Genomic DNA, 21934 nt, shown 5'->3' on the forward strand with positions numbered 1-21934 from the left:
CTACCCTAGGGGTGAATTATATGTATTAAATCAGTAAATCAGTTATTACTGATATGTATTACAAGGAAAGGTTTAGAGTGGCATAAGGTTTATTTTGCCAAATTGAAATGGGCGTTAAAAACTGCACACATAGGCTTTAAGAAGAGGCCTGAGACATTGTATTGTATTATATTGTAATTACATTTATAAAGCACTTACTACCACTGATGAGGCGTCAAATCGCTTTTTCGGTGAGTAGCCGCTACTCCGGAGCCCATAAAGGATTAGTGGTGAATTAGTATAGTGAAATATGAAAGTAACTTGAGTGGTGGATAGGTTAGTCAGTTATTTGGATTGAGAAGGATTGTTAAGTGAGTAGCACAATGAGTGCTGGAGGCCCACTAGTACCAAGCCAGGTACAGCTTGGTTCCAGTGACACAGTGAGCATGGGACTTATGTCTGGTCACACCCATCCCTCTTTGTGCAACACACTAAAGTATACAATAAAGTGATGAATGGAATGCTTGGTTCCAGTAACACAGTGTGCAAAATAGCAATGGATTGGGATGAAAAGTGGGGCATGTAAATAAACGCGGTCTGGAAATAAGAGGCAAATGAACTATTAGGTGAGGGAATTAGATAGGGGTCTCATCCCTTGGACCTGAGACACACAATCGTTTATCAATTATTTGTAATTTTCGACCAGATTTGATTAGAATCCCAGTGGGTCCAATCAAACTTTTATCCTTCTATACTTTATAAAATAAATACAGTTGAGTTCAAAGAAATCAAAGCCTTGAATTGGGCAACCAGGGCCGGCTTTAGGCATGTGCAAAGTGTGCACCTGCACAGGGCCGCCAAACCCCAGGGGCCGCCACGAGGAATCGGATACATACATATTCGTGGCGGCCCCTGGCAGGGTTTTTGGCGGCCTCCCCGCCGCTAGATGGGGATATCCCGGCCGAGGTAAGCAGCGTGGCAGAGATTGTTGGTGAAGCTCCTGATGAATAGGTGTGGACGGGGCTCGCGGCAGGACGCTGTCACTCAGTGCACGCCGGAGCCTGAGCAGGCGGCCTGCTATCCAGCAGCAGGCTGCTGCTGCACTGTCTGGGCACTGAAACAGGCAGGGATTAATCCGTGCCTGGACTGCAAGGATTCAGGCCGGGGGTACTTATCTGTCTGTGTTCGCCCTGCTTGCATTTACCAAATCTTGATAGTGGCCTTTGATGCAGGTGGTTTTTGTTATATTTCAATAGGCAAGATATGCAAAATCAGACGAGATATTTTCCCGGGCTGTGTTCGTGAGTCAGACAGCCTGGATATTGAATTGTAATGTCTAGTAAGTGCCCTGCTCATTTTATTCCTGTCACCTGTGCATTGATTTTCCTATGCTCAAATCTCGTTCACCGTTATCATTGTCGCTCCCTGCACAGGGCCACCATGAGCCTAGAGCGGGCCCTGGGGCAACCCTCCTATATTCTTCCTCCAGGTCGACCCCCATATCATCAGTAGCACCCTAGGGTCTGGGACCTTTACAGGGAGACGACATTCCCTGTCTTTGAAACCAGCTTCCACCCAGCTTCAATCATAGAGACATCTCAGATGGTGCTTGGGATGAAAGAACGGCAATTATATGATATCTCCTTTCTCCACGGCAAAAATGTGGCCGTAGTTGCAGAAAACAGACACCCAAGCACAAGTTAGCTCTTATTTGCGAGACTGGCAAGCGAAGCAGAGCACTGACCTGACCAAAAACGTCCTGTTTTCGGCCCGTACAAAGTCTTGCTGCAATTTTTGCCAGAGCCGCCATGTTGAATTGGGAAATCAATCAAAGCTGTGAAGAAAACTCCCAGATCACTTAGCGGGGGAGCAACAAATATACTGCCAGTGAAGCTCTAGGACCAATTTTGGATCTTTTGAGAGAGAATTAGGAATTTCCTGAGGCAGTGACAGTTGCAGGTTCGGTCAGTCTCTTTTTCTTCAATGTGACAGACGATCTAGTCCAGCACTCTCTCTGCATAAGAAGATTGAGGCTTATTCTTCATTAATGGTGTGATTCGATCACTTAATAATAACTGGCTTTGTGCAAAAGATGTATGTTCTTCAAGATGTCGACTGGGCTCTGCCTGGTTCCATCAAAAATGACTCTATGTTGACGACTTATCATATACTGGAAATTACTTGGCAGTAAAGGGTGGGAACCTATGTGGCCTACATACACAAGTTTTGGTTAAATACTTTAAGGTCATTTTTCACAGGATTCAAACAGGTAGAAGAACACTATTCTAATCTTCTGGCTCTGATGAAACTGTAGACATGATATTATACAGGAACACATGGTCACAAATGCCTTGAACTATAACAAAACATGCTTTGCGTTATAAAGGGGACATTTCTGACCCTTTCTACTTTGGAGAGTAAAAAACATTCTTCACGTTAATTTCGGTCTTTATGATCTAGCCCCTAGAAACATACCTAGCACAGTTCTTTTCACCCCAGGTCAAATCAAACAACAGCAATTCTGACAGTACTGTGACCTTGCTACATCCTTATTTTAAAGTGTACACATTTCTATTGAACATTGTGATAACACAATTATTAATATGATACCTATGAGCAATAATTCTAAGGGCGAGATGTACAACCATGGAAATAGCACCTCGCAAATGGCGAATTTTTTGCGACTCGCAATTCGCGAAGTGCTATTTCCAATGTACAACAGTGTATTTCACACTGTTAGCGATTCCCAAAGGGGTCACAAATTGAGAGGCTCATGAATATTAATGAGCCTCGCAATTTGCGGCCCCATTGGGAATGACAGGCCCTCCCAGATATGGTGGCTTGCTGGGCTCAGCAGACCACCATGTCTGGGACTGCTTTTAAATATAGCAGTTTTTTTTCAATGCCGCCTGTTTTCCTTAAAGAAAAATGGGATGCATTTAAAAAAAAAAAGTTGAAACATTTTCATTTCATTTTTTAAGGGCATGCCTGACCTTGAAAATATTTTCCCCTGCATTTGCAAAGGGGAAGGGGTCCCATGGGGACCCCTTCACCTTTTGCGAGTGCATTACTACCCTCTTGAAGAAGTTGGTAATTTGCGAGTGTTTTGCACCCGCAATTGCAGACGCAAAACATTCTTAAATAGGGTTGCGGTCGCTATTAGGAAGGAAACGCCCCTTCTTAATAGCGAGTCGCAAAACCATATTTTGGGACTCACAAAATAGGGTTTGCACATTCCCCATGCTGTTTTTGCATGTGCAAACGGGTTTGCTAACCCTTTTGCGCATGCAAAAGTGGTCGTACATCTGGCCCTAAATACATAACTATACATTAATTGGAAACATCAATTAACTGTAAATATATAGTAAAAGTAACATCTCAACAGTAATCAAATCCTAACTTTTGAAATGTATATATTATTACTACATTTGTTTAAAACTTTACTTGTTCATGATTTGGCTCCACTAGAATCTCCCATTCGGTGATCTTCGTGTGAGGCGAAAAGTGTATTTTGGCAGATTATTCATGCGGCATTATATGTGGCAGATTACTATGAGAATTGCGTATTGCAATGCATTAAAGAAAGGAGTAGGAAAGCCCTCCTTATATCAGTGGGGTCATGGCCGGTACGGCTGAAGAGCCTTACATGGCAGCTTCTCCTCTTGTGACCACCCTCTACCTTGTCTGGGATGGCCTACTGCTTCTTACTCCAAGGACACAACCCCTCTTGCAGGTACTCTAGCTGTTTTTTCATCAACTGGCTGTTTACGACAAGGCTCTGGCAGCCTTTGGCTGCTCTGATATTGATCTCCAAATCTGGCCAGAGGTTTGGCTCAGGAATAAATGGTCAATGTAGTCATAAGATTGAAGAAGTGGACCAAAGGGCCCCCACGCCATTCCTGGAAGGTAATATTGCAACAATCTATGTTGGCCTTTATAGTCAACAACCTACTAAATGCCTCAACAGCTGACAAAAGTACAGCTCAGCTGTCTGAGGGGCTGCAATCCTAGATGGGTGGCTTTAACTTGCAGCTTATTGTCATACTGTTCTTGTGGACATTCTTCAAGTAGTTGGGCTCAATGGTCCTTACAATGTGGCTGTTGATGTGTGATTTTGATGCATAATGCTGTCCTCCATAATATGTGCTTGGTCCACGCACACCGAAAATCCTAAAGAAAAGGGTAGTGAATTGTAAGTATTTTATGCTTACAGAGCTAGTGTAGGAGTCCATGGAGGGAAGTGCTGACACAAGCTACTGTTGTAGTTGGCGTCTTCTGCAGTGCAGTGATGTGAATTAAATTGCCTCTGAGAGTTCTAGCAGGGAAGGCAGGGAAAGCAAAACACATTAGGTATAAATGATGACTGATAATGACAAGGAAGCAGGCCACCAGCATCTCGAGGCGACAGGCGTCAACAGTGTTCAAATCCGCTTATGAAGCTGTGGACATTTAAAAATGGCTGCTTGTTAGATCAGAGGTGACGTACCAGGAATGGAACTTTATCAAGAAAGGGTGTAACATTAAATTTAAACTTAGGGACATATTATCAAGCAGCTGCATCGATCTTGCGCCATGCAATGGGGTACAAGGGCGACGTAACTGCTAAGTCACATTTATCACGTCACGCAAGGCTACTTTGCGTGGCCCTGAGTGGTTTGATAAATCTAGAGTAACACATCGAAGGGAAAATCCCAGCGTTAAGTTACTCTGCCCCAGGGAGGCATTCCATGGGTGCAGCGTGGGTGCTCCCACATATCCACCCATGGGTTTTGGCGCATTCCAAGATTTACCGTTACTGGTAGACCTGAGAATGCATCAGAATGTCTTTATTTCTCCCTGTTGTTTCCTCTTTCTGTGAGTGCAGCATTCTACAGCACACATAGAAAGAGGAAAGTGCTTGTGCAGGAAGGTGCACCTCCCTGCACAAAAACAATCCTGCTTACAACGTAGGCACCCTTGCACCATGGCCTATGCAGCACATTGTGCATCAGCACAAGCAAAAGACAGGAATGCACTGTATCATGTTAAATACGGCCCATTCCTGCCCCTTCCCTTTCATGCAGCGCAGTAAGCTGGCTTTCTGCGCTGCGTGATCTTTCGATAAATGTGCCCCTGCTGGTCTTGGGGCGGAGCTAAGGCATTCCGTAGGTGGCGGTTGGGCCGCTAAAGCAGGGATTTGCTTTGCAGTCGAGGTTGCAGCTTTAGCTTCAAGAATAGTTATTACCAATCTTTATTGGTTTGCCCTTCGCAGTATCGGGCACAAGGCACTGGAGCAGCGGGTTCCAAAATTCACCACAATGACAGCTGTGTTGAATTGGACACTGCGCCAGGTAGTAAATAAGACAATTTGTTAAGGGAATGATGGGGTGAAGCTGGGAAGAGCATAGGTGGTTTTCCAGGTACAGTCTCAAGGAAGGATGCTCTAAACGTTTGTGCTTGGAAGCACAACGCGTTGCCAGTTCATTCTGTTTTTGCTCTGACCAGGTACCGACAATACACAGGGGAGCTTATTTACAAGTGGCCTATGCCATCGGAGCGTCGCTTTTTTTGACACTCCGGTGGTGCAGGCCTCTCAATCGTATCTATGAGGTGATGCAAAGCCACCTTGAGTAGCTTTGTATGGCCTCATACATATGGAGTAAGGCAAGGCAGTGCAAAGCACTGCGTTGTCTTACTCTGCATCAAGGAGGCGTGCCATGTGTGTTGTGGGTGTTCCCACGCAACACCAATGTACTTTTTATGCTGTCCCAGATTTACAAAATTACCTGAACCTTGGCAAGCACCAAACCTTACGCCTCCACAGAGCAGGCATAATGGAGAGAAATGTTTTCACTTCTCCTCGTTTTTCCTCTTTCCATGTGTGCGGAATTCTGCAGCACACATAGACGAGGACAAAGCCTCAATGGATTGTATTGGTGCAGGAAGGTGCCCCTTCCTGCACAAAAACAATCCTGCCAACAATATAGACACCCTTGCACCATGGTGCATGGTTGGCGCTAGAGACCAAATTGTGCGCCAGCGCTGGCTGAAAGGACAGGAGTACGTTGTATATCATAAATACTGCGCATTCCTGCCCCTTTCTTTTGACTCAGGACAGCGCTGCAAAGTAACTTTGCTGCGCTGCGCCCAAAACACATAAATGAGGCCTAAGGTCTGTAGCTTTGATTATCGTATTTTGGAGTGTTTGACTTGAAATCTGTCTGCCTATTAGAACTACTTACTATGATTATTTTTCAATAAAAACATTGCAATACGCATACATGCGAAATAAGGACAGCTCTTGTAACATAGTCACGTTTCTCAAATAAACTATCATTAAACCTGAATGAATAAATTGATCATCACACGTACACATTTTATAATGCATATTTTTCACCAGTTCACTTTTGCAGTTCCTGATTTCCTACCCTGAGTCCATAAACTTTGTTGCTTCTTTGCAAGGGTCCTATCCCCCGTGGAGGGGGCTACTACCTAAAATGTATGTGGACCAGCACTGACCTTTTGGAAACATTGCTTTATTTTCCATCACTATGGTTTGCAAGAGGGAGAAATGCAGAAAAGGGAGAAAGAAGAGGCGGATAGGAAGACAGGGATGTCATGGGGCATGTTTTGCTTTGGGTCTAGTTTCTGGTTTTGATGTTGTATTTCATACTGTGCCTCAGAAACCGATTGCTGTTTTAAATTCATGTGCTTCACACCGAAGCTTCCTTGAGTGATCTATTGATGAACTTGACAGCGCTAATGTACTTACAACACAAACTTTTTATTGAAGTTGTTAAAGATTTTCCCCACTGGTCGTATGGATCTTTGTATGTTGACTAGAAGCACTGTAAGGGAGAAGACACCATTAATACATTTCTTGCTTCTGAAGCCAATGTAACTCCACAATAAGGAATCACCAAATATGGTTGAATGGATTTTATGTTAGGCTACTAATCAATCAAGTATGTGAGCAGAATAAAAGTAAGTTCAAAAGATTCAGCAATGCAGCAGGTAAGCTGAAATATCTCAGTAGATTGCGTCATAATAAGATGAGATACAGAATAGTGAGAGCCACAACAAAAATGATACAGATCAATGTAAACAGGTGTTCGATAAAGAAACTTCCCTTCACTCATCTAATAATTTATTGACTAGAGGATCGTATAACCAGAATTTCTATTTAGGTAGCTTAGAAGGTATCAGCTTAATATAGACGGCTGCAGAAGTCTTGAAAAAAGGGAATACGTGTTTAGCCTAAAGCTTCACGCTTGCAAGAAAAAGGTAAGCATAGTGGTCCGTTCCTTTCCAAGTCTTAAAGGAATCTAACTGTCTAACTGTGGGAACACCAATTAAAATAACAGGAGATTCAAAACTGTCCTTATCTCCTTTCTCACCACTAGGGTTTAACCAAATTGTTTCTTAAGAGGAGTATTTGCAACCTCCCTTAAGTGAATAGGACACGTTACAACACCAACATGTACAATGCATGCTGTTACAACGCGTTTTTTACATTGCAACATCCATTATTTGACAACGCATGCCATCACAATGCATTTTTAGAAACTACTTTTACAACGCATTCCATTACAACGCATACCAATACAACGCTTAATACTTTTAGGACAACAGTAGGGTAAGTGTTGGATAGTGTAGGATTAAAAGTGACTATACCCACTCCAGTGAGTGCAACAGTAGGCTAAGTGTTGGATAGTGTAGGGGTAAAAATGACTATTTTCATGTACCCCAAAACCCATCTCCACCCTAAAACTTAAAACATCTCCATTACTTACCTTATTATGCGTTGCAATGGGATGTATGACGTTACAACGCATACTTTTACAACGACTACCATTACAACGAATTTTTTACAACGCAAAAACTTTTACAACGCATACCATTACAACGCAAGACTTTACAACGCAAGTACCTTTACAACGCATACCATTACAACGTAAATATTGGTAAGTATATAATATTTTTTTTAATATAAATTATTTTAAATTATTAAAATATAATTAAATTTTATTTAATTTTATTTAATTAATTTAATTTAAGTATAATTTTAATTTATTTTTACAAATTAACCCTGTACCCCAAAAACCCAAAACTGACCCTGAACCCTAAAAATATTTTTTTTAATTTAAATTAATTTAAATTATTAAAATATAATTATTTTTTATTTAATTACATTTAAATAATTTAATTTAAATATAATTTTATTTTATTTTTACAAATTAACCCTGTACCCCAAAAACCCAAAACTGTCCCTGAACCCTAAAAATACCCCTTTACCCAAAAACCCAAAACTTACCCTGAACCCTAAAAATACCCCTTTACCCAAAAACCCAAAACTGACCCTGAACCCTAAAAATACCCCTTTACCCAAAAACTGAAAACTGACCCTGAACCCTAAAAATACCCCTTTACCCAAAAACTGAAAACTAACCCTGAACCCTAAAAATACCCCTTTACCCAAAAACCCAAAACTGACCCTGAACCCTAAAAATACCCCTTTACCCAAAAACCCAAAACTGACCCTGAACCCTAAAAATACCCCTTTACCCAAAAACCCAAAACTGACCCTGAACCCTAAAAATACCCCTTTACCCAAAAACTGAAAACTGGCCCTGAACCCTAAAAATACCCCTTTACCCAAAAACTGAAAACTGACCCTGGACCCTAAAAATACCCCTTTACCCAAAAACTGAAAACTGACCCTGAACCCTAAAAATACCCCTTTACCCAAAAACTGAAAACTGACCCTAAACCCTAAAAATACCCCTTTACCCAAAAACTGAAAACTGACCCTGAACCCTAAAAATACCCCTTTACCCACAAACTGAAAACTGACCCTGAACCCTAAAAATACCCCTTTACCCAAAAACTGAAAACTGACCCTGAACCCTAAAAATACCCCTTTACCCAAAAACTGAAAACTGACCCTAAACCCTAAAAATACCCCTTTGCCCAAAAACCCAAACATATAATATTTTAAAAATAATTATATACTTACCAATACTTACGTTGTAATGGTATGCGTTGTAAAGGTACTTGCGTTGTAAAATCCTGCGTTGTAATGGTATGCGTTGTAAAAGTTTTTGCGTTGTAAAAATTTCGTTGTAATGGTAGTTCGTTGTAAAAGTTGCGTTGTAATGGTAGTTCGTTGTAAAAGTTGCGTTGTAATGGTTGTTTCCCGTTGCAATGGCATGCGTTGTAGTGAAATGCTTTGTAATGGAATGCGTTGTAATGGCTGCATTGTAATGGCATGCGATGTAAAGACTGCTGCGTTGTAAAGACTGCTGCGTTGTAACAGCAGCATTGTAAACGTAGTGCATTGTAATGACTATGTTCTAATGGATGTTTTCCCCCTTAAGTTTCTTATTGTATCGAAAGTTGGACTGTACACCGCAACCTTGAACATCTTGCCGTCCTGATACATTAAGAGCTGAAGGCCTCATTTGACCATTAACTGTTCACGTTCACTGCCAAGTTCTTTCCTTCAGACCTTACTGTTGTCAGTCTAATACAAACAATACGTCTTTCTCTAACTAGCGAGAAACATGATAAAACACCTGCAAAAAGAAAGAAGGAATAGACTGGCAAGGCAAAATGCATTTCAACTGAGGCCTGTAGTCAGGCTAAGTTAGCTCAGCAGTCAATATGAACTTCAAATACTTGATTACACATACAGCAAAACAGCAAAACATGAGTTAAAGAGCACATGCTTCAACATTCATTAATACATTTAAATACTTCACACATGTTAAGGAGGTTATTAAATTAAGACACTCAGTGAATATAATGCCGAACATTTACGCCTTGTCTTTGAGAATGTGGAGCAGACAGCTTTCTCTTTCACATCGACACGTATCATCTACTTGACACTCGCATCCCAACCTCTTTGACGGTGGTAGGGCATATCTATCCGCATCATTGGCGGGAGACAGTATAATGTATTTTTCTGTTTCCTGAAGGTACCATCATCTTTGGATCAGTGGCATCTGTTCTTCCATAAACACCTCTTTGCCAGCTGTAGGGCAGGCTTATTTTGCTACTTAAATCTCATGTCTTTCCGTGTCTATTGGGCAGAGACAGTTTAGGTGTTTTTTCTCTCCTCCCTGAGCATTTCCTCTCACCTGCATACTAATTTATAAACTATTTCGCTTCTTGCCATTTTTGAGGCGGATTTGTTATCATTAAGCTACCCCATCAAATAATATGGTCAGTGGCTAGCTATTACAAGATTTCACTCTTCTACTTTTATCTTAGTGATGTTCTAACTTTTACAGTCTTTATGTCTGTACATTAAGGCCCTATTCACAAAGAGCCTCCGCACTCGTGGCGGGTTCTCGGTACTCATGGTGGGATCTCGGCACTGCAGTTTTACATTGTGGAGATCCCACCACAAGTACAGAGACGCGCCACGATCGAGGAACCTCTGCCCCGAGTGTGAAGGATCTTGTTGAATCTGGGCCTAACTATCCACACACTATATTATTAATATTAGCATAAGGATTTAGTTTATTTTCTAAAACTGCTCCTGCATTGTTAACATACTGAATTATTGGATACTTTGAATTACGATTATTAGTTGGTTATATGTTGTTCAGAAAAGTATTATTCTCTCCTATTGCACATTATGATATTGATATTAATATTCTTTTTTCCCAGAGCGTGATTCAACCACCTCTATTTCTCTTCGATTCATTCAGAGGAACCATATTTTCCATGGAATTAATGGGGGAATTTTTTTAAGTCATGTTTATTTGCTACAGGGGGTAGAAATTCACCCACTAAGGAAACAAAATGCTTTTTTACACAACCTAGGTACAGAAAGGAGGAAAATGTTACATGAGTTCCAGGGGATTTTGTGGAAAAGACAAATTTAGTTCTGGAGAAGCGTACATTTTTTGAAGGGTTCAAGGTAAACAGGAAAAAGTAGCACAGTATGTTGCTGTTTTAAAAGTGCACTCTGACACCTGCATATTTAGGGATCAATTTGAGATTCCCTCATAAGGTACCAGTTGGTTCGCTGTACTAATAACCAGAGACTTATAGAAAATCTATTAGCTAAGATCCCAAATTTGAAGGAAGCGATTGATATAGCTAAGAGCATGGAACAGATGCAGATTTGGTAAAGGATTGCCCTCAGAGCAGTGGCGGCTGCTGACATTTGAAAGTGGTGATGCGTAAAATTTGTGGCGGAGTGCACTGCGGCAAGTGAGCATAGCAAGTGAGTCTGGGCGACCTAAAGGGTTTTCTGGGTGGGGGTTGGGGGGTTCTCCACCTGAGAATTTTTTTAAACGGGTTGGCCGATGGTGCATTTTCAAGCAAATTTGAGAAAGCAAGGAGGTTAATAAAGCAATTGTGAAAGTGCAGTTATTAGATTAATAAAGAGATGTTATATATTATAGGTAGCTGCTTATTCAGAATAACCACAGAGCTTCATAGCAGATTTCGAGATAATAATGCTGAGTACTTCACAGATTTTTTTTATTTATCGACCAACTGAGCATGCCACAAACTAGCAACGTTCAAGAAATGTTAGGATTAACATATTGTTCACTTTTTGTAGACAAAATCAGCATGTCTGTATTTAATTGTTGTAAACTTCTCAATGACTTGAACATTAAAGTCTGGGATCCTTTTGACAAGGTTTCTCTCTATAGAGAGCATTGCTAAAGCAATCAGTCTTTCCTCAATCATGGTGTTCCTTCGCAATATCTTGATTCTGTTTAAAGTGGGAAAACATTGTTCTGACTCTGCTGATGTCATAGGAGTGGTAATGACTTTTTTTTAGTAAAGCTATTGTCTCTATAAGTGACTTTTGCATATTAAGAAATTGCACCAGTGGCCTGCTAGTATACATGCATTCCGGACAGTAGAGTTAACTCAGTTCTCAGATCCTCTTTGTTGAGCATAAGGATAAGCTTCCACAGCCTTATTCAGAGCTTGCTCAGGGAAGGAAGTATCATATCTGATCACTTTGCAGTAATACGGCACTCACCTAACGTTTTGTAAAACAGTTTTTCCCATGCATGCACAATTATAAAGTTATATACCTTCTTTGCAATTCAGACCAGACTGCTGATGTTTTTCCTGCAGTTTGAGAAAGTAGAATCCGTTGGCAGTCTGCTGTATAAATTGTCAACCCCATCTCTCACTTGGCTTACGCTGGTGAAAAACAGACTGGTAGCTCTTTGCACAAAGACAGACATTTCATGAAATAAAACAGAAATAACTGAAATTCTCTATCTTGTAGTGATCTAGCAAAGCCACAGGCTTCATTCTGACTTTTTGATTCAAAGTCAACATTGGCTTCTATGGTGTCAAAACATTTCTTAAGATCAACCCTATATTGGAATATAAGTTGATTGTACCTATGTGAAATTTCCAACAAGTTCAGGATCCCTTTAGAAGCCTTTTGGCCACAATTTCCTGAAGTACTTCCGTTCTTTTGGGGGAACGTGAAAAGAATGCTGCTATGCCTCCTACATCCAAAAAGAACACTTGTGCCTCGGAGATCTTTGATACTGCTTGTTGTGTAGTAGGATTAAGTTGGTGGGCATAACAGTCCACATAATGGGCATTAGGGTACACATCTTTAATTCTTTTTTGTACTCCACCAAGGCTTTCACTTTTTACTGATGCACATCATAGCTTTGTGCCACACGGTTTTGTTTTTGGGGCTGCTCTGGAAAAATCAAGTTCAGGTCACATAGAATAGGTGAAGTAATGGTTTCTGCACCAGAGTCTTTTTTTAAAATAAATAAATCTTTATTGGCATTTTGAAAGGTATATATACATTTACTGTGTACCTGTAGTCGTAAGGTATCCACATTTCACTTGATTATACATATTCTACATCAGTTTGGTATTGTAGTACAAAGGCATCAATTCTCTAGATTTCCTTTCATACATGAGACAATACATATATCACTCTTGTATTCTGTACTGCGAATTATGTCTACTTGAGGGAGTTACTCATGCCCATAGTTAAAGATATATTTCTATTTTCTCATGTACTATTAATGTTTAACAAACTATAATAAACTTTTGGTGGTGTGTCCCCTGGCGTCTCCTTTGCCACAGGGATTTTTCTCTCTTGTGCTTCTCAAATTAGGTGGGGGTTGTCTAGGACAGTATATTGTGCCCATTAATAATCTCTGTAATGTGTGCGGGGGGTCCTGTGAGCTTGGGAGCCATGCTATGTAACTTTCATCCCTGTACATATTTTGGTTCCTCTGGCCCAGTGCTATTATTCCTATGCCCTTCTGTGGTCTGCACTAGAGTCTCCTAAATGTGTGAAACCATAGAACCTCTCCACAACTTTACTGTCATTGTCAACGTACCGAAAGACTAGCACGGACTGTTTTAGTGGCCACATCTGTGGTGTCATCTGCCTGAATAACCACAAAGTCTGTGTTTTTCAACTGCTGGACAATACAGTTTCTCATAATCTGTAGCATACACACAAGGAGTTAATTTTGTATAATTTTTGAGGTGCCCTTAAAGAATGTCACACTTGCTAAGTGTGCTTCCATTTCATTGTCTATGCTTGCTGTTAAATCCACAAGGCCTCGGAATATACCAGGATTTGCGGAACGTTCACATTCATTATACCCTCATAATGCCATTTCAAAAGCACTAAAGAAACAAATGCAATCAATTATTTGTGACAGTATGTGTCTATTTCTGTTAACTGCTTCATTGTGTTTCTGTATTGATTTGCGGTATGCATCGCTTATGTGGACTTCAATCGGTGTGTCTCTCAAAATTCCCAGTCTCTGCAGGTTTTCCATATGGATTCTTGCGTGTATGCTTCTTTATTTTGTCTGACAAATGCTTCTTTAATTTGTCTGACAAATGCTTCAAGTCTATTAATCCTTTCTTTGTTCCAAGGAATGTCACCAACAGACAGCAAGCAAGGGAAGCCGAACAGATAATTTGTTGAAGTACACCCTGTTAGCCAATCAACTTTTGTATACCAGGTGTTTGAGAATGTACGTCTGTAAGTCTTCCCTCTGTCTTGGGAACTTTGTTGTAGTTTTAGGTCGGGTGGGTCAGGTCCTAATCTTTTTACAGTTAGTTTGTCTTCAAGTTTCAATCCAACGAATGGCTGTGCAAGTATCTTTTCTACAGTATTCATTTGTGTCTTACCAATATTAAAGTTACCTGTCAATAATCAAAGTACAATGGATAAGGTTTGGTGCAAAAAACATCAAGGTTCTGTATAAAAACATAGCTTGTGCATTATTACAGTATATCTCAAACAGCTCCCCTTTGCACAACATGACTGTGAAAACTACAGACTTATAGCCTGCTGCCTCAGTGTGCCATACTAGTTGTTGAAGGCCCTGAAGCAGACTTAGCTTGTGCCACAGGTGAGGGCCTATAACAAGACAACGTAGAGGGCCTTTAACAAGTGGGATAGCCCAAGGCTATATACAGCTATTATTATGTTCCATCCACTGAGGGTAGAATGTTTGAAATTAAAAAGGGGGAAACAGAAAGACAAACTTTGGAATTATGTTGGAGCAGAAGGATTAGACCGGCCAGTTCATTGTGTTCAGTGAAGCTTCCAACATTCAAATGTATCTTTTAATATTGATTACACAGTTCCATGCCTGAAATCGACACTGAAGTGCATCCACCCCAATACCACGTAGACCACATAAATAGCCCTTAACTACAATATAAAAAAGCTGGCGCATCAGTTTTCGAACCGTAGAAACTGGGGCTGTTGTGCTGTAAGGGTGCAAGAGCAGCAAAGGAGGCCTGTTGGGTCCTCTTGTTGTTTGCCCAAAAATTAGGTAAAGTTTGTCAGGCTTTACCAGATGCTGAAAATAAAAATATAACATATTTTAGTAGTGTCAACCCAACACATTAAATATATGCCAAAGCCAAGCGATCCCTGCAAAAATCATTTTAGGTGCAAAAGGGGTTCCTTTGGATTAGTGTTGGCAACTAAATGGTAGGCATTGGCAGGGCATAAGTGCTGGGTACTATTACTTACACGATTTTAAAAATGAGAGGAGTTTCTAATAATATAAAGGGATCAATAAACATTCACGCTTCACGATTCACCTAATATCTGCCCACGCACTTCCCTATTCTCGAAGTCTGTGCCCCGGGCAATGGTAACGCGCAGAGGGTTAATATGCCTGCTGCAAAGAACATGTACTAGTCAGATCACAAAAGTGCATATAATATAGATAGTTCAATGGGTCAGTTACTTCTTTTGTCAGAGAGATGCTTTTGTTACTTTCATTTTAAAAGTTATAAGCCTAACATAGCAGAGAGAGCTATTAACTCTTTCATCAAAAAGCTGCATACAAACTGCAAGGCATAGGTTATCCTAATGTTGCTAAAAAGGGTTCATCTGGGTAGAAATTCATACTAGTAAAGTCCACACAACCACAGTGCTATGGTTAAAATGTATGAGTTTGTGCTGTTCCGGACCAAACAGTCAGTCTTACAGTATACTGTCCAGTGCCTGCACCATATCGTCAGGCCTTTTTGTCTTATGTAACATTTCCTATACACTGATTTACACACGTGTGAGATCCATTGTCTCTGCATTAGTGTGTGATGTACTGTAAACTATATAATAAAACCCCGCTTCACCTGTTCTACTTAACCCCTTTCCTCTCTGCAACAGGCCAGCACTTAAGTTTATGCGAACCCTTCCATTATTTTTCTGGCGAATATCTAATTATCTAAAATCCTCCATTTAAAGAGACATTAAGCTTATTCATCCACCATGAATCAGGCATGAATCACACACAAATAAATAAGCTTCAAGTTGAACTTTCTTTACATAATGTTTACCAACACTTCTGTGCAATGTTTGACTTTCCAATTAATTTAATACAAATGCTTAGAAGGAATCAACATGATTTAATCAGCAACCGCGCTGGTGCAAGTTCTCAACTAAAGAAAAATAGCACTTGGCTGCATATCCGTACGTTTGTTTGGCAGAACGGCTCTGCGAGAGAATGCCATCTTCACACACTGCACAACCCCAATGGGAGAGTCAGCCAAATTTATGTATTTTTAAATTAAATTTAAAAAAAAATGCAATCTGTTTGCCAAAACACAGTATGTATGCATTTGAAAAAAAAGCTCAAGTGCTTGTTTTCAGGCATTCTACTGATTCGATTCCCTCCTATCCAAAAATCCAATTCTATATAGACATGGGCAGCCAATGGCCAAAACAAATGGAGACCCACCAGGAGCAGCCAAATGGTAATTGGAGTCTGTCTTACCTAGTGGCTGTAAGTGGCCAAATAGAGACCAGGCCGCCGCCGGAAGTGGCAAAATGCAGTCTGGGTTACTTGTTAGGCAGCAAATTATATTATACGAGCCTGGGGCCGCGGACCATGTTCTCTGCTTAAAACGTAATCTGTTGTTAGCGGAAAAGATGGCCCGCAGCCGCAGGCCCGTATAATTCAATTTGCTGCATTATTATGGAGTTTGTCTGAGACCCGGCTGGGAGCGGCCAAATGAGACTCGGCTGGCTTACCCTGGCCACAGGCCCATATGATTTAATTATTAGCTATGCAAGGAGAAGTGTTGCACCTCCAGGCTACCTGAAGTGAACACGAAAGTTAGGATTTCACCATCTTATTTTCCCTCCAGGAAGTGGTCATCTGACTGGCTGCCACCTACGAGGGCGGCCACCCTTAGTGCCAGAGGATGGCACAGACCCATGAGCGGTCTAGTGTTGGGGGACCAGATGGTCCCCCTGTGATGTCACTTCTGGTTTGCGAAGAGGAGGGGTCCGAGGGGGTGTATAACCAAGGGGGCGAGGGTCAAGCGCCCTCTTTGTTCCTGGTCGCTGCAATGCGCTGACCCTCGCCCTGCCCCGACCGGACCCCGAGCTGGGGACTGCCCGTGCGCTGTTTTGAGGTATGGAGGCTCCTTGGTTGGGTTGGAGGGGGCGTTGCTGGTGGGGTTATTGTGCCTTGTGCTGGCGGGTCCGTTCCGGGGGGGGGGGAGATGCTCGTGGTGTGTCCCCTGGGTCGCTGCTTGTTTTCGCCCTGTGTGCTGCCTTTCTCTCTTGGTACGGGGGAGGAGGGCAGGTGTGAGGGAGGTGGGGGGTTCCTCGGTGCTGGGCGCGCGGCCGCTGCCCTGGGCGCTCTGGTCTTCCCGGTATGCTGACCTGGGTTGAGGGGTTAATAACTGATGGTTATTATCATCGGTGATCAGTTTAAAAGCATATCATTAGTGGGTCAGAAATAGTGGCCTTCATCCTCTTTTATGCCATGAAGTGCTGGGGCTATGGTAACCACGCTATGAATGATTAAAAGTTGAACCTGAAAAGTGCGGTACTACTAGGATGTAATTTGCTTTGCATGAGGATATTAGTGCAAGAATTCATAACCACTTGAGGCCGTAACTCTTGGGGGGCAAGCATAGATTAAAACCAATCAGTAAAGCGATGAATGACTGAACTAATCTTTCAAGTCTAGAGGCCCGCTGCCGATGACACTGATTAGTTTATTATGCAGAGGTGAAAGGAACCTTGTTTGCAGGTCTCTGCAGCTCTATGCTACAGGCTTTGGATAGCACAGACTTTACTCTTGGTGTCAGTACGCTTCACAGGGGGGACAGAACTGATACACGATAGTACGTTAGGTGTTATCATCACAAAAGCAAACGCTAAGTTACGTGAAGCAAAGTGACAAACATGAGCAGACAGTACAAGAGGTTGTAACTGGGCATTACAGGAGGAGAATGGGTTATGTGTGCAAGTTACTGAGCGTATATAGTACAAGTGAGGTAAATTAAGACAATCATGGCAGACAGTCATACGTAAGATCAATCGTTATGTATGCATTGGTGCAACTCGTGCAAGTACCGGAACCAAACAGAATGTAGGAGGTAGCAAACGGTCTGTTGCCAGTGATTGGTGAGGGGTGCATGCTACAAAAGAGGACCAAACTCAGTTACAGGGCTAATACTGCAAGAATGGGCAGACTTTCAAACAACTAGAACACATTGGGAAGACTCTTCCTGAGTCAAGGAGAATAGTATTTCTTTAATGAAAGGTCTTCCTCATGTTAATAGAGAGGACCCTATTAGTTTTCTAAGTGTGCAGGAATGCGGGCAAATTAGTCCTCGTAACTCATAACAGGCTTGGCCTGAGTAGCGTGTGGGGCAATGAGGGCCCAGTCTCATTGCAAGGAATGCAGATTGGTAGATAGGGGGGGAGAGCTTTTAATGAATGTTTTTTGCATCACATGCAGGAACCGCACGGGAGAACCGCCCTACCCACATGGGGGGCCACCCGAATTATCAACAGGTATAAGGATCATAGCACACTTGAGGCAGTGTGCTAGGGTCTGAGATTCCCATGTTCTCTCCAGTTGCATTACTATCCACGGTGTGGGCCGCACGCTGCTTTCACTCATGAAAGATACATTGGTAGTTAACTGGGAGCCGGGCATATTAGGTAGCCCCTGTGGAGTATTTGGAGGTTCTCTCTTACTGTTGAGTCTGGACAATTTGTTGTTTTACTGTGCAATAATTGGGTGTTCTCGCTGGATGCAGTAGCAGAGCAAGGACAAATCATGCATTTCCTGCGATGAATAATTGGAAATGTGTGTTCAATTAAACAACTGGTTGTTTTGGGCATATCATGCATCCCTGGTGCAATAAGGAAATGTGTTCATTAGTCCAGCAACGGGTGCGCAACTAAGGGGCGCTGATCCTGGTGAACGAGGAGCAATGACTTACTGGTCGTTGCGGGTTGGGGGCTGTTCTCATGCATTTGTTCTTCCAGAAACGCAGGTTTCGCGCTAGAATAGTCAGACCACGCCTAGCTGGCTGGCATGCCAGGACTTAGAGCTGATACAGGGGAAGAACACACTGGGGCCAGTGTGTGGGGGCCTGGGTCAGAACGTCCAGGATTGGAACAATGTTCTAATTCATGACAATCGGATCAAATACACAGGCACCACCTTGATAAGGATAGGTGGGAATGGAAGCAGGAATGGCCAAGACGTGCACCGTGCTCGGAACTTGAATTTTGTTCCTGGTTTACTGCTCTTGGGGGGCAAGCTGACAACAGAGTTCTGATTTCTGGTAGGGGAGAGTAGAAGCAGTGTTGCGTGCAGTGGTTGCGCAAATTACCAGGACATCCACACAAGTCAGCCCCAGTTGTGCTCAATTACCTTATGCAACTACTGGCCTCATCGCATAGGGATCCACAAGGGTAGATGGGCAGAAGACTGGTTTTGTAATCATTAGGGGGGGCCACGGGTCTTTGGGTATGCACGACTAGGGCCTGCCCACAGTCCAGATGATGTTGGACAACGGCCTTCGGCCCACGGCATCCTTTTAGCGTTATGGGGTTAGCTTCTTCTGACACACTGTGAATTATATTCGGAGGGGTCATTTCTGTTGGGTAATGATCCATATTTAGAGAGCTCTTTAGGGTAAGGCGGGTGCAGCAGGGACCTGGGATATCCAGATCAGGCTTGCTCCTGGGCTTGTCAAGTTCGGTATGGGTCAAGGGGTGCTGCACCATGAGTATAGGCATGGTACAGCATCTATTTCACTGGTTCGGTAGGGAACCAACATTAGCAGCGGCAGCTGAACACAGGGTAATGGTGTGGCTCCGTTTAGTTCACCCAGGGATAGGGCGGGCAAGGTCAGCAGCGTGGCGGCTGGAAACTTAGTGGAAGAAATTCATAGGCGCATAGGTGCAAGACACACTCGGTAGTGAAGCGGGCACATTTTCTGCAGAACCCTGGTTAATGTTGGATATATATGCTAGATTATGGGCTACATATAATATCTGCCTTTCGGGGACAAGGGCTGTGAGTGAGTTAATTCCAGGAGTGGGCGATGGGGACAGGGTTCCATTTCAGACAACCCAAGAATCCAGTTTGCAGGCAGAATTGATAGGTTCAGGGACTTTACTCATAGGTTTACGCCTTTTCCCCTGTTTGAAATGGATTGAAGGTTCCTGTCGCTTCAGTTAGGTAAAGCATCGAGGAGATTGCCCGCTAACAGTAGGGTCGGCTTTGTGGGAGTGAGCCGGCTGGCTCGCCCTTTAAAGGGTGGTTTAACCCCAGTATGTCTAAAGTAAGGGTTGAGAGGCCAGAAGCCAGACAGGGGACACAATTTCACAGGCAGTAGACCGGCTGATCAGATAGGGGCTTTTGGTTGCTGGTCAGCACAGCTGTCCATAATAAGAAAAGACTGGGGGGGGGATGGTGCACTAAGAAGGACATCTCAACAGCACAGTTTGCAGTCAGTTGAGAAGTTCAGGGACTTTAATGTTACAGTTCTCAGCCCGGAGGAGCGGCAGAACTCATAAGGGAGTTTGGTTGCTGGGCAGCACTGCTGTCCAGAGGATGAGAGGAAATGTCCTTGCTTGAGCCAGGGAGGCATGGGAAGCACAGGCTGTAGGTCACTAGATTTATGGGCGACAGGGATATGGTGGATAGTGTCGCCCGACATACATTGGAGTAGTTTGAAGCGAATGGCTTTGGCTTCATAAGACATGGTTTGCTACGTACTAAATGCACTGGGTGCTTTGATGAAGACTTCATTCAGCCAAAGTAAGGATGGCGAGCTTTCTGCTTGATATAGCGGAAGCACTGGTAGCAGCGGGTTGTAACTAAGAGGTAGCTAGTAGGTGGGGGGGCTCTGGGACGGCGGCTGCCGCTGCCAGAGCCATGGTGGAGTTACAGGGCGATCCAATGCAGGAAGGTACAGAAGGGTACCCTCTACAGGAGCACCTGAAGGGTGCGAGACCAAATTATCCCCAGGAAGATCCACGCTGGGATGGATCCTGGAGGAGTGACGGCGCCCCGTTAGTCCTTCGTGCGGTTGTAGACCTGAGCAACCGGGGGTTGCCAAAACGCTCCGCCCCCCGGAGGGGGAGGGGCGTGAGGAAGGGGCGGAATAGAGGTTCGCCGAGGGGAGGGGTTAGACCTTCCCCCAAAACTGACAACGCCCCGCGGTTAACACCATGGGGGGTTATGGCTCATCAGGTGGGTGGGTCGAGAGAGGCGGCCTGCTCTTGGATCGCCCATAAGATAACCCAACATGTTGGCATAATGTACATGCTAATAAAGCTGCAACAACTTTCTCCAACAAAATATAGTGTGGTGTCTGTTATTTGGGAAAGTTGGTGGAGGAGCGGTCCGGGGTATGGGCCGATATTGGCACTATGACTGGCTGCCCCGGGCCACCAAAGGTGGCCACCTACGAGGGCGGCCACCCTTAGTGCCAGAGGATGGCACAGACCCATGAGCGGTCTAGTGTTGGGGGACCAGATTGTCCCCCTGTGATGTCACTTCCGGTTTGCAAAGAGGAGGGGTCCGAGGGGGTATATAACCAAGGGGGCGAGGGTCAAGCACCCTCTTTGTTCATGGTCGCTGCGACGCGCTGAACCTCGCCCTGCCCCGACCGGACCCCGAGCTGGGGACTGCCCGTGCGTTGTTTTCCCTCCCATCCGCTTACCCTGCTTTCGGGCAGTAAGTGGGGGGGGAGGTTCTATTAATATTACTGTCTTTTGTGTTTCAGGCGGAGTTACAGGGCGATCCAATGCAGGAAGGTACAGAAGGGTACCCTCTACAGGAGCACCGAAAGGGTGCAAGAGCAAATTATCCCCAGGGAGATCCACGCTGGGATGGATCCTGGAGGAGTTACAGCGCCCCGTTAGTCCTTCGGGCGGTTGTAGACCTGAGCAACCGGGAGTTGCCACAACGCTCTGCCCCCCGGAGGGGGAGGGGCGTGAGGAAGGGGCGGAATAGAGGTCCACCGAGGGGAGGGGTTAGACCTTCCCCCAAAACTGACAACGCCCCGCGGTTAACACCACGGGGGTTATGGCTCATCATGTGGGTGGGTCGCGAGAGGCGGCCTGCTCTTGTATCGCCCGTAAGATAACCCAACATGTTGGCATAATGTACATGCTAATAAAGCTGCAACAACTATCGCCAACAAAATATAGTGT

Source organism: Lissotriton helveticus, chromosome 2_1 (assembly GCF_964261635.1).
Source record: "Lissotriton helveticus chromosome 2_1, aLisHel1.1, whole genome shotgun sequence".
In the NCBI taxonomy this organism is placed as follows: Eukaryota; Metazoa; Chordata; class Amphibia; order Caudata; family Salamandridae; genus Lissotriton; species Lissotriton helveticus.